The sequence below is a fragment of the Eupeodes corollae genome, chromosome 2 (assembly GCF_945859685.1).
Source record: "Eupeodes corollae chromosome 2, idEupCoro1.1, whole genome shotgun sequence".
Taxonomy (NCBI): domain Eukaryota; kingdom Metazoa; phylum Arthropoda; class Insecta; order Diptera; family Syrphidae; genus Eupeodes; species Eupeodes corollae.
This window is the reverse complement of record NC_079148.1, coordinates 67,097,100-67,115,918: the sequence shown is the minus strand read 5'-3', so window position 1 is coordinate 67,115,918 and position 18,819 is coordinate 67,097,100.

Below are 18,819 nucleotides of genomic sequence, written 5' to 3'. Positions count from 1 at the left end.
CACCAGTTAATTTGGACTTTTATTCCAAACCACTTACACAAACATTTATACATTCATATGCTTATTTTTATGTGAGATAATGGTGATGGACTAATGTAAATGTAACTCTTGGCAATGCTTTGGCTTCAAAGCTAAAAACAAAGCAAAATCCGATTCGGACCAGTGCCAAGCCAATGCAAAGGAACTATCAGAGCTGTCACTCTTTGAATGAGAACCCAACAACACATTCGCCTTACCCACAATAATACCGCGCAAAAGACAAATGTAACTCGTGTTAATGATCGTGAATGCAAAATGACGAAATCTGCCAAATGAATGAGTGCTTGAAAATCTTCATAGATACTTTATATGTAGGTATATAGTGTAGTGAATTGCAGTTGCAAGAGTTCTTCAGGTGCGCAATGTTAAGTTGCATACAATAATAATAATTAATTATAATAAATTGCATTGAAACTTTAAGTAAGTTCAACAATTTTTTTTCTCATAATTCTGTAGCATAGGTAAGCGTAAGAGTAGATATGCTTATGAACATATCATACATAATCTTAAAAATATTATATTTTGAAAAACGCAATGTGTTCTTGTCTGGGGCAATAATAATGCTGAACAGATGGAGATCTTCTTGCACAAATATAGGAGTCGTATATGCGTTATACGTTATCTTACTCGTAGCAAATGCAAGCTTGAATTTGCATCGCATTTAAATCTTCTTCGGTTCGATAGTTGTTGTTTAGTTACACCTTGTAAACAAATTTATAAACGACTTCATATAAATGCAGTTTCTGTTTTTACAAATTTGAATGATAATTTTGTAATTTGTTCATCTTTCAATGGCTTGAACGAACACGGTGTCACTAATGAGCGCGGTTTTCAAGGCAGTTTTGACATTGTATTTAAAACTATTAAACGTTCAAATCTAATCTATGATGAAATAAATTTTGTTTGTATGTGTATTAAGAGCGTATATCTCTAGGGTTATTGCAAGCCAATCGAATATCGAAACTTATAGCCATGACTCAAGAAGACTTGAGGAGAGTACAATTACCTTTAGTCGGTAGCATAATATTATAGAAAATTAGTATGAAGTGAAGTTGATAATTCTTATTGAAAGTAAAAATTATCATACGGCGAACAAAGAGTGATTCAAAGTTAAACAGCAATTAGAACAGAAGCAAGTTCCGTGTAAGGTACTTCCTCGATTTTTCTCTAAAATGTTCCCATCTTTTTTAACTGGTTTAGTTTTGAGAGAAAATGCGTTCTAATATATTAACAATACTTTGCTCACAAACAAAATTTTTTAGAATATTGCTTAAATTTCAAACAATCATGGTTTTTAAGACAATGTATAAGTCACAGTTTGTATAGAAGAGAATCTTTCTAATTAATGTCAAAAAGTTTTCAGTTCAAAAGTTTCTCCTCAAAAAGTGATGTTTTTCAGAACAACTCTTATGGCAAAAAGTTCATTAACAGTTGGTATTAGGTCCGATAAAATATATAAAAAAAATAATCAAAATTTAGTTTTTTGAAGTATGGTATGACCTTAAATCTGTACAACCAAAGAGTAGGTCCAAGGACTTGTAATGTCAACATAGTTTGGTTTTTAAAGGGGAGGTTACAATAACTGAGAAGAGACTGTGCCAAAAGAGAGTCAGAAATGCACCATTGAAATTTCGAAACTCGATTGTGGTATTTTCAGCTGTACTTTACTCCAAAAAATGATATGACATTTGAATTGTCAAAAGTGAAAGTAGTAAAGTTTTGTTAGCTCCCGATTTTATTTAAAAACGTCTAAATTAAAGTTGAATTTATTTGTTATTGTCTTCGACAACAAACTGAAAAATTATTTTAAATCACCAGTTTTAGAAAATTGCCTCTATTTTCGCAAGGTAGGCAGTTATTTTTTTAAAAGTAAAAACAAAAAAAATTAAAATTGCTTTTGCCGAGTACCGGAATACACAATTTTTGTATGTAATCCAAAAGAGGGGTAGCTGAAACATCGCCGGAAGTAGAATCCAACAACAAAAGATTCGTTACAAGCACAATGGCACACACCGTTGATGTTGGAAACCTTTTAATTCCTGATCTAAAACAAATCTTTAATGATGTTAACCGGAAAAATCAAAGACATTGCTACAAAACTGAAATTCAAACACTTTAACTGACAAACACCAAACTTTCTGAAAAACTGGCTCTAATGACGGAAGGATGTGATCTTCTCGAATCACAATTAGAAGTTTTATAACGATCGATAATCTGAAACATGTTGCTCATAAACTTATCTATTGTAAGGACTCGAAAGAATTTTGGAACAATGTAAGGGAACTAGGAGGACGCTCTTAAAAAACTGCAAACAATAACTCTATAAAAGAAGACAGTCTTGCAAGTCATTTTAAAAAAACTATTAGCAATTAAAGATACCACCATTTAAGAGTTAAGCTATGCGCAACCACACACCTGTGTGGACAAACTAGACTGCCCAATTTCACTGAACAAACTGCATACAGTTTTCGATAAAATGAAAAATAACAAAGCACCTGATGTCGACGGAATCCCTTCCGAATTTTATAAATTCGCCACTTAACAGTTCGAAAAATACCTGGTAAACTTCTTCAACCAACTCTACGATGATGCCTCCGTTCCGATCTGTTTAAATAAAGCGATTATCTATGCCATTTTTAAGAAGGGGGAGACGAGCGTTGCTCAGAATTATAGGGCATATCTATCCTAAATACGCTGCGAAAAGTTTTAGCTCAATTCTCTATGAAGTCTTATCAGATGGATTGAGTCAACAAACCGCTTAATTATCTTTCAAGCAGGGTTTCGGTCAGGATTCTCTACTGTGGATCATATGTTCGTACTGTCTAGTATTGCATCAAAGTATTTGGAGAATCCTAAGAGGCTCTAGATTGCTCCGTAGATTTTAAAGCGCCCTTTGACACGGTAAATAGGCAAGCACTGATCTACAAGCTATCATCTATAGGTGTATCTAGGAAATTTCTTCTATTATACTCCAAATTCCTGGATTCAACAACTGCGGCAGTTTGGAATGGAAGCAACTTATCCGAATGGTTTGAGACATCTACGGGTGTTCCTCAAGGATACATTCTCAGCACAATTTTGTTTGCCCTTTATATCGATGCTGTCACTGGAATTCTTCGGGAGACGTATTTTTTGCGGGCGCCTTATTCAAAGTCTTACTGTATGCTGATGACCTGGTGCTATTGGCTGATATACCATGTGCTCTGCAACTGCAAATCAAGTAGTATGGGAGTTCAAGTACCTGGGAGTGTTGATAACATCTAACCTTAACTGGAGTAAACATACAAAGGAGAAAGGTAGGGAAGGTTTTTCAGCAACAGCAACATTGATGTAGCATCGAAGTACCGTGTGCTCAAAGCAACAGTCAATGTTATAGGGTGTTATAGTATGTGTTATAGGGTGCAATCATTTGAGTACGCACAACATGAGGAATTCGAAAGTATCCAGAGGTTCTTTTTCAAACGACTATTCCGTTTACCTTACGCAACACCAACGTATGCTTTACATGTGGAGTCAGGTTTAGCACCGATTCACATCCAAAATCTTAAATCGCATATGCCAAATATCTGACTAGAAAGGGCATTCTCTTCAGAAAGTAGAAACATTTACAGGAACCTGAACCACCAATCGTCATCTGATACAAGTTATTTTTGTTTTTGCAAGGAACTGACTGCAGAAGCTATCGGTATCATCTTAAGGGCTAGAGTTGAAATACTTAATCTAACCTTTGTGCCTTATAGATCCAATTTATCACAAATCTGAACTCTCTGCAATTTAAGAGAACTTGAAGGTACTCACCATTTTATAGCAGTTTGCCCAATATTGCAAGAAATAAGGCGATTATATTTCCAAGCCAGTTTTTTGACTTTGAACAAACTTATGATATTCTCAACGGATCAATTGGTTGGGTAAATCTCTTTTAATTTTGTAAACATACATTGTCATATCGCAATATTTTTTGAACCTTAAGAAATATTCTCCCAGTTAAAAAATTAACAAATATTTGTGTTTTATGTTTCAAATCATTAAAATTGCATTAAAAGCTTTATATCTTTCAAATATTTGTGTTTCAAATCACGTGCAAATTGAATACTAGATATTTAGGTACGCTCCAAGCTATTGAAATTGTTTCCAATTTAAAATATAAAATGTATCTCAACATTATCTATCATTACTATAATCTGCTATAAACTAATTATATTTTAAACAAAAACTACTCCTCTTTTAAGATTCGATTTTTCTTTAACAATTTTCTCTTTAAAAGTCGAATAAGTTGATAAAATAAATAAAAAAATGTTAAAAACTGTTTGTTGAAGATTTAAAAACTTTTATATTTTACTTATATGTATTTTAGTTTAAAAAATGTCTATCAGGCAGACGGCAGCTTTGCCATGTCCTTAGGTTCTTAGTTATAATAGAATGTAAAACTTATATATTAAAGAAATTTATCTATCTAATCTGAACTACTCCAACAAATTATTTAAAAATTAATGAATTCTTGAATTAAGTATCAATATGCCAACAAATAACAGATTTTTGTTGGATTTCATTCCTTTATCGCCTTTGCTATTCTTATTTATGGCAGTAGCTTTATTTCTTCTCAATTCTGAGCAGAGCTTTCAAATACTACGAGTATGTCTTCAGCTATTAAAATTTCCATTCTGATACACGTATAAGGGTTTGTCAATATGGTTCTATATCAAGTGATTTTCAAACAATATGTAATCTTTTTGAAAAATTATTTTTTATCTGTTTTTGCAGCTCTGGCTCTTAGCGAACTTTTTGAAGTTTTAAATAGAATTGATGATGGATGATAAAAAAGCACTTGGTCCAGAGAGTTTGTTTCCTCAAGATAAAGAAAACATGTATAAAGCCATTTGCGTTTCCTTTATAACTAATATTCAATAAGTCTGTAAGAATAGGTTACATTTTAGATGAGTGGAAAACATCGTACACATCTATATTGGAGTAAGTTATCCATTATTCCAAAAATATTTTCAGAAAATTGTAGGTGATATGCTAACTTTTTTAAGAAAACAACTCGTATTAGATTCTCAGTATGGATTTGTTGTATGCAAGTCTACAGCTACAAATCCCACTATTTCGTGTGATTTAGTTTTTAGTTTATTTGAAAATAGTCTTCATTCTGATATCATCTTTATTGACTTTGCTGAAGCTTGGTTTTCATTTTATATTTTTAAAAATTATACATTCTGGTCTTATTGATTTTTTCTTAGTCCATAAAGGAATCTCAGGGCGTCCCACAAGGAAGTCACATGTTTCCTTTGTTCTTTAATTTATATATAAATGATCTTCCATACGTTTATATATTTAATTTATCTCATTAAGTATTTATTATTTTTATTTTTCGATATTTTCATAAAAGAGAATGTTAATATCACATTATGATAAAAATGTAAACGAAATAAAATTATTAGGGGCACTTGGCTATTGCATCTAAAAAAATAAATAAATTGGGTGGCACAACAGTTGAGAACTAGTGTCTAGTGCCTGATAACTCTCAACCATTCCTGTGTGCGAGTACTGTTGTCAGGGATGGAGGGGACCTACAGTTTTAAGCCGAATCCGAACGGCAAATTTGAGAGAGCACTTTTCATGACAAGAATTACTCTTGCAGAATTTGTTAATTCCTCGCAAGAGGCAGTACCCGTGAAAAAACTTTTGGTGGCATAGGCAGTGACCGAACTCAAGACTTCTCGCATGACAGTCCATCGCACTTACCATCATGCCACTACGGCTGTTGCGACTGGCTTAAAAAAATTCAACTAACAGGCTCAATTGTAATTTGGGTAGTATGTCATTAATAACTCATCTTTTGAGGCGTCAATCGTCTCGGGTTTATCTGCCTAGAAAAGCGACTTCACATAACTCCACACAAAATAAACTAACAAGGTTAAATTGCGTCATCTAAAAGGCCACACCAGCCATCGGTACAGGTCCACGATGTGGAATAAGGCGCTCACCAAAAGTTTTCTTTAATAAATTGAGGCGTCAAGAAAATTAAATCGTTACTTTGGTAATAAATTTGAAAGATTTGCAAAACTTGTTCAATCAAATAAACTGAGCATAAAACAAGTGACAGCTGTCAAAAAGACCAACTCCGAAGAAAGTATTGTCAGATTGAAAACCATTAGTCTATGAAAAACACCATATGCTTCGTCGTGTATTAAACGAATTTATTAGAGCTCCTGTATTGCTTCAGATTTGTATTATTTATTAAGTTTATTTTATTACAGCATTTGGACTTCGCCTTAAGTGAAAAAAATAATATCATTCAAAAAAAACGGAAAGATTTTGTACTTTTCATTCGTATATTTCGGGCGGAATTTCGTCCTTCATTCGTTTTAAATGCGTCTAAATATATCGAAAATTATTTAAGCAAATACTACATTTTATTTAGCCCTAATTAGTGGTCAATCATCAGCAAAAAGTTAAATAGCGAACAGTTGACTTTTCACCCAATAGAGCTTAGATTGGTCATGCTATGTGGCTTATTTCTCTATCATTTTAAAATCACTTATCGCCCAAGTAATAATCTTAATAAATCGAGGGTTTCCTACATATTGATTGAGTTTTTTAAGGGTTACAAAAGAACTGATTGTTAAGGCAATGTCTAATTTAAACCAACCGAAAACTATACTTTAATGTCCTCAAATGATTTTTGTTTTTAATGTTTTTAGTATTTAAAAAAAACTTGAATACTTAGCAATTTAAATTTAACCCAATTATGCATTAAACCCTTAAGGTATGTTCAGAAAAATGTGGTTTACTCACTGATATTTTGTTATTTAAAACATTTTATTTGTGTTCAAACTTTCTAAAATAATGTTCACAGATGATTTCGAATCGAATGCTATACCTATTTGAACCTGCACCGAGATGGTTGTAAGCCAGATAAAAAAAAACACACAAACCATTAGTTTAAAGTTATGACGACTCGCTTTGAGAAGTTTTTAAGCAATTCTCCTAATGACATTTTTTCTAAAGGCTAAAACTGATTTGGGTTAACTCAGGAATATTAGCTGAGTGGATTCATTTCAAAATTGCATTAAATCTTAATCGAACCATAATGTAAAACTGGTATTTTAAAACTTATTGACAAAAAAACGGGCTTACATTTGAAATGTTTCACATTCGAAAAAAAAATGGAACTAGTTAATAATACAAAAAATGTTCACTTGGGCGCATACGTACTTTTTTTATTTAATTTAATTTTTGGTTAACCTTCTGATAAGGTGCAATCCACATGATATACATAAGTCCTCGTTACAAAGAGCAACTTAATAGTAAAACATGGCCATCCATTTCATAGGTGTATATTTAAGACATATAAGATGTCTTTGTGTTCTTCTAACTATTTTGTTGTGCAACTAAGACCTCACATTATTTCGAGTTGAAAAAGAACGCGTTGCCCTTACTCCCATTCAATGGTCAAAGTAACAATTAATCAGCGTTATAAAGTGCCATTATATGTGACATTCAACTTGTAGAACACTGCAACCGCTGCGCCATTCAAACCTACGTCGTCGTCGTATCTGTAATAGCCATAACCAAGCCGCAAATCAAACATTGTATCTTCTTCGCGATTAGCAAATCATTCTACCCAGAAGCTATATGCAAGACGACCAACTTGGCCACCTGAATAACTGAAGATGATTACTTGGCACTTATCTGCATATAAGAGGCTTTAAAGCCACCTATAAGACGCTTGGCACTTGCATATTAAAAAAATAAAAAAAAAACTTGTAATTAGATTTTTAAGTTTGTAGCTTCTTTGGTATGCATAAGTTGCATTTTACGGTTTGATGCTTTTACCTCCATAACCCCCATATGCTGATGAGCGATTATTGGCAAAGCCGTATTCCTTATTTTTAATGTTGTTGGCGTCTTTGAGAGGGTAGTTCAATGGGTTTTAGTTAATTGATGGCTGTCAGAACGTTTTGTTCAATTCGTTCGACATAAAAATCGTTTACAAATTGCTTGCCAATAGGATGTTGGGCTTTCAAAAAACTCTTAGTGTCATCATTTTGCAGTGCGGCTATAACATATTTGCTCACGATCATAATAAAATATCTAGAAAATAATACACCTGAACACAATTGATTGCTGTGCATGTGTCAAATAATTTCCTTTATAATCTCTGGTATTATGATTAATGCAACAGGTTTATTTTAACATCTGCGGGGGTTAAGCTACATAGTATTTACACTACTTGATAATTTTAATATAAAATTACGTACGAGTATGAGGATGACGATAAGTGAGTTTTAAGCATGTTTAAGATTATTATACCACAATCAATTACTATCCAGATTCAGAGGACCTTGAATCAACTTTTGTGGAAGATATTTAAAATTAACTTTTAAAAAGGCTTTGAAAGCAACAGGTTGGCTTTAGTTCGTTTAAGAAGATGATGTGTAAAACGGCAGCAATTTTAATTGAGTTTTAATAAAAAAGACATACATACATATCTAATAATTAAAAGATTTATTTTTAATTAAAAAACTATATAAATATTTGAAACTTTAGATAAATATATAAGACAACAACAAATGAAAAAAGGTAGCACTTATTGTAAGATTTTGTTTTGAAATATAAATTATATTTTGTTATTTTTAAAACAAATTTATTTTGTAATATCAATTTTTTTAATAAACTGTAAAAGAAATATTATTTTGCTTCTTTCAAAATTAAGTCCTGAAAAAATGTTAACTATGCCTATTAAGAAATCAATTTCTACATTGGAGACGTTTTGAAAAAAAAAAAAACAATTTTTTGTAATTTGTTTTAATAACTTGCTGAGAATTTATATTTTTCATAAGGAATAACGTGACAGTACGCAATTATGTAAATATATACAAAATATGAATTGAACATACTTTCACGGTGCAGTAATTTTTAAGAATTATGGTACAAAAGGTTAGACAAAAACAAGTTTCTTTTTGCAAATGCAATGAAAAAGAAAAAAGACACCTTTAGCTGTTGACCTTACGTGCTTTATTTCCTTATTTACAGAACTCACGGATACTCATGTGGGGTTAGATGTCAGCCCCTATTTGGCTTATTACATTGCCAAGACGACTGATAACAGGATAAGGACAATCAGTGAGTAATGAAATTGATTATGACATAGCTTTTGTCTGTGTGGACACTTATCCAGCATAAACCAGAGGTCATCCAAATCAATGTCTTCAATTTCCCTGAAAAAATTCGATTAACAAAGCTCTGAATTGCCCATCCTTTGTGCCAAAACACTATTCTCAGCTCCTTTTTAAAGAAAAAGAAAAATAGGCAGTGATGCCACCGCTCCATAATCTGCACCAAACTTGCACCCTCTGTGGAGGCATTTGCTCCTTAACAATAAAGTGCAGGTTTTTTCATAATGAGATAAAAATGAGTTTAGTTTGTCAAAAGAATATGATTTTACCCCAATATCTGTGTTCAATCTTTCAAGCCCATTTTTTTTTTTGCTAATAATTGTGTCTGGGAAAAAGTAGATAATAATTTAAAATATATTGGGCCTTAAAATTTTATAACACTTTTTACTTGCGATTCGAACTACAGATTTTATTCAAACATGACATTACGATGTTGGGGAAGTAGAAAAAAGTGGGTCTCCGATTCCGTCATTCTGTCTGCCTGTTTTTCTTTGCCTAAAGCTGAAATCATTTTGTGGATTGAGTTCAAATTTGGAAATTAAAGTAAGGTGTTTTTTAGTACGGAAAGTTGAAAAACTTTGTTTTCTTAACTTCGCTCCTTTCAAATAAAAAATATGTTTGTATTGTTCCAAAAGACTACCCAGATAAAACCGTTATTTTGTTTTTAAGTTGTCTCGAGAACTAATGACCCGATTTTAATAATTTTCTAAGAACAAATTGAAAAAAGGCTGGGATGCGACCCACACTGATAACATCCCATCCCGCCTGTTGATCTGTTTTGTTTAAAACTTTGTAGTTATCGTGTTGTGTTAAAAAAGTTGTTAGTTGAATTATTCTTGAAAATTTCAAAATTACCAACAATATTTTGCATATAATGAAATAGTTTTATTTCAAAATCTAGTTTTGTTAAACAGATTTTTAGTCTAAAACCAAAATTATACAAATTTTAGTAGCATTTCTTAAAAGATTTCATTTCTAAACAAATAAAAACTGGATGAATGAAACTAATTTGATTTTATTATCTTTTGTTATTCACGAGATATCTAGAACCGAATAAAAAAATTATTGAATATCGAAAACAATATTTTCTGTGAGATAAAATAAGTTTGAAGCCAATATTTTTTTTTAATTTTTGAAAAGCTATTTGAGTAAAAGTAAACTTTTACCAACTTTTATTATTTGTTTTTAGGTTTCTCTTTTTCAAAATTTTACTGAATGTTGAAAACAATATTTCTTGAACGATAAAACTAGTTTTAAGCTAATTACTCAAAGTTTTGAAAAGATATTTGAGTCGAAAATCAGTTTTTAACAACTTTTGTTAATTTTTTTTTGTAAAAAAACTGTCCATTCGATTTTTCTCAAAATATCGTTGCACAAAATTGTTTTGGAAATAAAATAATTTTTTGTTCGTAAAATTTTCTGGGTGACAAATATTTTTTTCAGTTTTTTTTGGTTTATAAAAAAAGTCAATTTTGGTTAACCCTAAATATCTTACGAACCAAACACGCTAGAGACTTGAATTAAATTTTATATAATATATTGTAATATGATACCAAACAGGTATATTTTTTGAAAAAAAATCAATATAACGGTTTTTTTTTAAATCAATAAAACTGAAAAAAAAAATTTGTCACCTCCAAAATTTTACGACTGAAATATGATTTCATCTCTAAAACAATTTTGTGCAACGAAGAATAATGTTTTTGACATCTGATAAAATTTTGAGAAAAATCGAATTGACAGTTTTTGTACAAAAAATAAAAATCTAAAAAAAAAGATTTATAAAAGTTGGTAAAAATTGATTTTCGACTCAAATATCTTTTCAAAACTTTGAGATATTGGCTTTAATTTACTTTTATCTTTAAAAAAATCTTGTTTTCAACATTCAGTTAAAGTTTGAAAAAAATCGAATTCACAGTTTTTTTACAAAAAATAAAATCCTAAAAAAAAATTTATAAAAGTGGGTAGAAATTGATTTTCGACTCAAATATCTTTTCAAAACTTTGAGATATTGGCTTTAATTTACTTTTATCTTTCAAAAAATCTTGTTGTCAACATTCACTTAAGGTTTGAAAAAAATCAAATTGACAGTTTCCTTACAAAAAATAAAAACCTAAAAAAAAATGTATAAAAGTTGGTAAAAATTGATTTTCGACTCAAATATCTTTTCAAAAATTTTAAATATTGGCTTCAAAGTAATTTTATCTCATAAGAAATATTGTTTTCAACATTTGGTAAAATTTTTAAAAAATCAAATTGACAGTTTTTTTTACAAAAAATAAAACTCTAAAAAAAAAATACTAAAACTTCGTAAAAATTTACTTTCGACTCAAAAAGCTTTTCAAAACTTAAAAATATTGGCTTGAAACTTATTTTATTTCACAGAAAATATTGTTTTCGATATTCAGTGATTTTTATATAAAAATCCAACAGTCCGTTTTTTCATAAAAAATAAAATCTACAAAAAAATAGTACGCAAATTTGGTAAAAATTGATAGCAGTACATATAGACAAATTTTTAAGCAAGACAAATCGACAGACGGGATGGGAAGTTATTAGTGTGGGTCGCATCCCAGCCTCTTTTTTATTTACATTTACTTGAAAAACAAAGAACAAGTTTACACGGTGATTTTAGTCCCATATCTATCCGACCTTTCCCTTCTAAGTTTTTGAAAAAACCATCTAAGCTCAAATATTTAGATTTCTTAACCATGATAATGTATTAACTTCCAAGCACTCTGGCTTCCGTTGAAAAATAGCTATATTACAGAGTAATACTACTTTACCGAGTCCATCGATCGTCAGTATATAAAATTTTAGTGCTTTTGGACTTTTTAATGGCGTTTGATATGGTACAACATTCTTCAATTTTGTGAAAATTTCTTAACTCGCTTTACTTTTCTTCTAGTGCAGTCCGAATAATAAACTCTTATTTAACCAATAGACTACAAGCTGTCGAACTCAATAAAGCTCTTTTCGAAAATAAATGAAATGAAACGAATTTGTATTATGTATGTGGAGTACCACAGGGATCAATTCTCGGTCCCCTGCTATTTTCAATTTATGTCAATAAACTTTCTTCTAATGTAAAACACTGTTGATGACGCTCAGTTATAAATAGGTTATCTTTTCGGACTCATAATTAAGCGCTGGCCGGGCAATAATGGTTTAGTTCTAAACCCAAATAAATCAAAATGTGTTGTTATTTCAAGGACTCAGCTGGAGCTTTCATGCTTTTCTCATATCGTCTTAAATAACTCTTGTTATATAGAGTTCGTTGAAACTACAAAGAACTTAGGTGTAGTTTACAACCGCACACTTACTTGAAAAAATCATATCGATTATATTGTTGGCAGGTCTTAAGGTGTTTTCCTTAGGCTCTGGTCTATACAGTACTATGACCGCAAAAATACATTTATTAACGTTATTATATTGTACATTAACGTAGTTAATGATGATGAGATATAGTCTACAGTTAATTTCTTTAGTTATGATGGTCTTCCATTTGCAGATAGTTCTAAAATTTAGGATAGGTACATCAAAATAAAAAAAAAAAAAAATCAGCATTGCGTTTCAATATTTTCTATTTATTTACAAAAACATTAGATTCGTCAAACCAATCTTTGTGTTTTAAAAACAAACAATTTCTAAAATATTAATAACAAAAAAATATCCTCAAAGTATTTGTCCTGCTCCTATTTTACCTATTTTCTTTATTTACTTTTTGTTATACAAATTTTAAATTGTACTTATACTCTAATCTAATGCCAGCCATTTAAAGCAGATTCTTTTTGCCATGGATTTTGTGTTGTCACATCGGGCACAACTTGTTGCCAACCACTGAGTGCAGGATGATTTTGTCCATTACTACCAGAATCAGTCCAGCCATTAGTTTCCTTCTGCCATGTTTTGTAATCAGTAGAAGAACTACTATCCCAACCGCTTGAAGCCTTTTGCCAGTCAGAATTTCCACTTGATGGCTTGTTATTCCATTTAGATGGAGCATCATACAAAGCTGACGGGGATGAATCCTTGTTCCAAGCTACGTCGTCAGTAGGTTGTGAATTTTGTTGCCATCCATTGGATTCTTGACCATGGCCGTATTGAGCGGGACCGGTTGCGGCATATCCAGCTGCAGATTCTCTATCATTCAGCGCATCATTTTGCCAGACACTGGGAGATGAATTTTTATTCCACAAGGACTCATCCGAACTCTTTTCCCATGCAGGCTTAGTATCCCAAACAGATTTGGAGGCATCGTTAGCTTGCCATTGCTCTTTCGCATCTGCAATTGCTTTTTCCCAAGCAGCTGACGACGTCGTCGATGAAGCAGAAGATTTCTTATTCACATTGTCTTGCCAAATTTCTTCAGAGTTCTGTTTATTCCATGATTCCTGGGTAATCGGTGATTGATTCCAACCCTTTGAACTTGGAATAGGATGGTGCACTACGAAGCCATTGGCAATTTCCTGCGATGCTGGGTTCAGAGCTGTCTTCTGGCCTGCGTTTGTCCATCCACTGCTTTTACCATGATGTCTGTCAACTTGCTGCCAACTAGTTGGAACGGCCTTTGTCTTAGAGGCAGGCGCACTTTCCGAGGACACCCAACCCTTTCCTTGCGAATCATCGGCAGGTGCCTGCAGCCAGCCTGATCGGTGACTTGGCTCAGTTGTCCAACCGCTTGCAGCCCAACCCTTCGAAGGAAGTGCAACCGCCCGCACCACCGAGGACACCAAAACGATTGCGACCGAAACACAAAATAACTTCCTTTCCATCATGCTTGCTCTACTGAACCGAACTGTATAATATGGATCAAAGTGGGCTTATGCATGTTCGAACTTAGGACCGCCATATTTATAGGCGCAATCTATATAGTGTCACCCTTGAGATTGAGATGCCTTTGCACCAAGCTCGATAACCATTGAACTGTATACACCTCGCTTGGAGAACAAAAGCTTAATAACATTGATACCAATTTTTCACGTCTATGGCAATTTGTTATGATGGATTTTTGTATCATTATTGCTTTAACGGTGCGTGTAGTCTTCACCTTAATGTAAATTGGTGCGATCGGTGATACTTAAGGTGCCGAAGCTGATACCGAAAGGCACTTCACCACACCTAACAAAACACCATCTCTATCAGTACAACCCACGATTGATGGTTTATCGCGTCGATGATTGTTGCTTATAGGCTTTAGTCTTGTACTTCTCATTTACCTAAGTTTTTTTTTGTTTTACTTGAAGTTCAATTTTTGTTGATAGATTATAATCAAAGAAGATGGTTAAAAATGCGGGTAATTTTGGAGTAATTTTTATTCTGAAATAGATACGTTTTCACCTTTTTTAAAACTTCAAGGTGTTATCGTGACTTAGTACGATTAAGAGTATTAATAGATGAATATACATGGGTCTTGGAAAGGTATTTAAAAGGCATCTTAAAGTAAGTATAGTTAAGGTCGGTAAAGCAATTCATCTTTCTAAGCCAGATGCATGGCCTCTTCGGAACAGTTAACACCATGATACAAGTACCCACTCTGGAAAAAATTAAGTTGCAGTCTATTTTAATAGATTCATATAAAATTCAAACATAAATCATTCAAATAAATTAAATGGTTAAAATCAATCGATAATAATGTGTGAAGTCTATTTAATAGTGTAAAAATAAAATAATAAGAAAATACAATGTTTTTCATTTCAGAAAATTGTTTATAGTAAAAAAAAGTAATACAAAAATTTGCTAAAATTTGTATATTTCAATTCTGTCTCAAGGATTTTTTTGTGTGATTTGTTAGAGTTCAACTTCTTTAAACCTTTTACAAAATATATTTTAAAAAACGTAAGACAAGCAATCCTACATATTTTTTTTAATTAGTTTTATAATTGTTTTCTTCTTCCATATAAAATATTGTTTCAAGACTTAAAGTGATTTATAGTGGAATGGTGGTGTTTTATAATTTAATCTCTTAAAATTTAATTTCAAATAATAATATTTTGTTTCCAGATTAAAAATAAATATTTCTGGTATTTTCAATTTATTTTACTTTTTATAAAAACAAGCACTTTTTGGAGCCATTTAGGTAATGGGGTCTTATTCGTTGATGGGGCCTGGGTGATTGGAAATTGTATTTAGCTATCAAACATTTTTTAAATCATCAACCTAACTGACTTACTTAACAATCCTCTTTGAACTATAGATCCACACCCAGTAAAATTCTTCATCTAGCTACCGAGCGAGCCTCTCAACAACATCATGCAATTTGACATACTTACTCGAACTTACTTAAGGTGGCGCTACAGTCCCGTGTGAACTAGGGCCTTACCCAACAAACTTCTCCATCTTGCTCGGTCTCTAGCTAGATGTCTCCAGTTTCGCGCTACAAGTTGGATTAGCTCACTTTCACTTGTGCGCGCCATCTGATTTGCGGTCTTCTTCTACTGCGATGTCCATTGGGTGTGGATTTGAAGACTTTCCGGGTCGAAGCATTGGGAGCTCTGCACTATCATCATATTCCATATATTTATTTAAATTTATAATTTGTTTATTAATTAATACGAGTATTGATTGTATTTTTCAGGGACCCAACTTATGCAACTGTAATGGCGTTACTTAAGACGTGTGGTTTTTAAGAAGAAATAACACTCATATAATTAAATGTTATGGCCAAGGATTAAGCTTTATTATAAGGATAAGGATTTTTTATTATCTATGTTTTATATATACATTTATTCGGACTGGTTCGAATAAAATCCAGCTGAGAGGAGCGAATTTCTCTTGCAAGGCGTCAACTGTTTCGGGTTATCTGTGTAGACGATCGTCTTTATATAATCCTATACAAAATTGTCCAGCAATGTTCATTCTCACGATCTTAGGAAACGCCACAGGCCTTCGACTAAGCGAGATAATGAGCTCACCAAAAGTTGATTGGTTCAATGTGTTGCGTGGACCGAACCTTTATTTTGGTAATAAATATGCGTGATTGCCAACCATTGTTCAGGAAAAAGGGAAGTTATTGTCATCGTTCCGATTTTTCGAATTGAAAATGTTGACATTTCTCAACGTTTGAAAGTCCTTTGAATCCAAATCAAAGATTTTTAGTGAGTTGTCTGCGTGTGGAAGTCTACGTGCCTTAGGAGGGTCAGTATACTTCCGTACGTTGGAGATACAATTTTCCTTAGTCCATATATATCAAGAACCAATAGTAAAAAGAGGCTGGGATGCGACCCACACTGATAACTTCCCATCCCGTCTGTCGATTTGTCTTGCTTAAAAGTTTGTCTATATGTATTTTTACCAAATTTGCGCACTATTTTTTGTAGATTTTATTTTTTATGAAGAAAACGGACCTTTGGATTTTTATATAAAAATTATTGAATATTGAAAACAATATTTTCTCTGAAATAAAATGAGTTTGAAGCCAATATTTTTAATTTTTGAAAAGCTATTTGAGCCGAAAGTAAATTTTTAATAAGTTTTAGTATTGTTTTTTTTTTAGAGTTTTATTTTTTGTAAAAAAAACTGTCAATTCGAATTTTTTTTTAAATTTTATCGAATGTTAATAACAATATTTCTTATAAGATAAAATTAGCTTGAAGCCAATATTTAAAATTTTTGAAGAGATATTTGTGTCGAAAATCAATTTTTACCAACTTTTATACATTTTGTTGTAGGTTTTTATTTTTTGTAAAAAAAACTGTAATTCGTTTTTTTTCAAAACTTGTCCTAATGTTGAAAAAATATTTCTTACAAAAAACATTAGTTAGAACCTATTATCTCAAATTTTTGAAAAGATATTTGAGTCGAAAATCATTTTTTAACAACTTTTGTTAATTTTTTTTTCTGTTTTTAATTTTTTGTACAAAAACTGTCAATTCGATTTTTTTCAAAATTTTATCATATGTCAAAAACATTATTCTTCGTAGCACAAAATTGTTTTAGAGATGAAATTATATTTCAGTCGTAAAATATTGCAGGTGACAAATTTTTTTTCAGTTTTATTGATTTATAAAAAAAACCATTATATTGATTTTTTTTTTAAATATACCTGTTTGGTATCACGTTGCAGTTTATTATATAAAATTTAATTGAAGTCTCTAGCGTTTTTGGTTCTTAAGTTATTTAGGGTTAACCAAAATTTTCACCTTTTTTTCAAACTGCTATGGTAAAAAAACCACCCACGCAATTTTCTTGAGAGCCCTTTCTGCATCTTTCTGCCTTATTATCTGTATAACAAAATTTATTTGAAGTCGATATCTCTTCTGGTTCTTGAGCTATGGACGACGAAAAAAACGTCGCGAACGTACGGACGTACGGACGTACGGACGTACGGACGTACGGACGTACGAACGTACGTACACACGCACGCACAGACATCTTTCTAAAAATCTTTTATTTCGACTCTAGGGACCTTGAAACGTCGAGAAATGTCAAAATTTTCAATTTGACAAATCGGACGCATTACAATAACTTCCTATGGGAAGTTAAAATGGCTTCAGAAAAATGCTGTTTACAGATAAAAACTTGGCAAGATGCAGAATGGATTTTCTGAATAATTGATTGATTGGTTATTTTAATATTTCAAAAATGTTAATTTTTAATGACTCAAAAAGTATCTCATAAAACCAAATTAGTATAATTTAAAAAAAAAAAACGTTTTTTATAATACAAAAAAACTGAGTATCGAATATTTTTCGAACAAGAATCAATATTGCTTTGAAAACAACTATATGTAGTGAAGAATAAAGTTTTTAACATTTGGTAAAATGTTTAGAAAAATCGAATTTACAGGTTTTGTTCAAAAAGTAAAAGCCTACAAAAATCACACTGAAAATTGATAAAGTATAATTATTGACCCAAATGAGAGTCTTTACTTCAAAATTAATTGGTTCTGCACAAAATATTATTGTTGACATAATTTAAATGCCATTTGATTTCTCAAAAAAAAACTTAATTTTTTCAAAATTTGTATTTGAAATTCGTAAGAACTAAATGTTTTATTTTGATTTTAAATATATTTGGTTTAAATTCTTAAGTTATTGAGAGCTTATTAATACACATTTTACATTTTAATTTCGTTTAAAAAATAACGACCTGTTTTCGAGATATCAAATTAAAAAAAAAAATTAATATTTGTTTTTAAATAAAAACAACCATTTGATCATTGAATATTATTATCAAGGGATTGTAAGAGCTTGTTAAGAAAAAAAAATTATTGTAGTTGGTACATTAGTTCTTGAGAAAACTTAAAAAAAAAGATGCTGAGATGTGATCTACACTGATAACTTCCAATTCCGTCTGTCGATTTGTCTTGCTTAAAAATATTTAGGTTTTCGTGTTGTGTAAAAAAAAAATTGTCAGTTGAATTATTCTTAAACATTTCAAAATTACTAACAATATCAGTCTTATTTAAAAACGCTGTATAGAGCCTACACAAAGTTATGTAATCTCTATAATGCCTCTAAACTCAAAATGCTATTTATAAAACTTATACAAGGTTGCATAGTCCCATAATAATCTAAACGCGTTTTTGAGGTTGAATAGAGCCTACATAAGGAAATTATTGTTATAATTATTTCGTAAATGTCATTTTGATTTCTCTCCT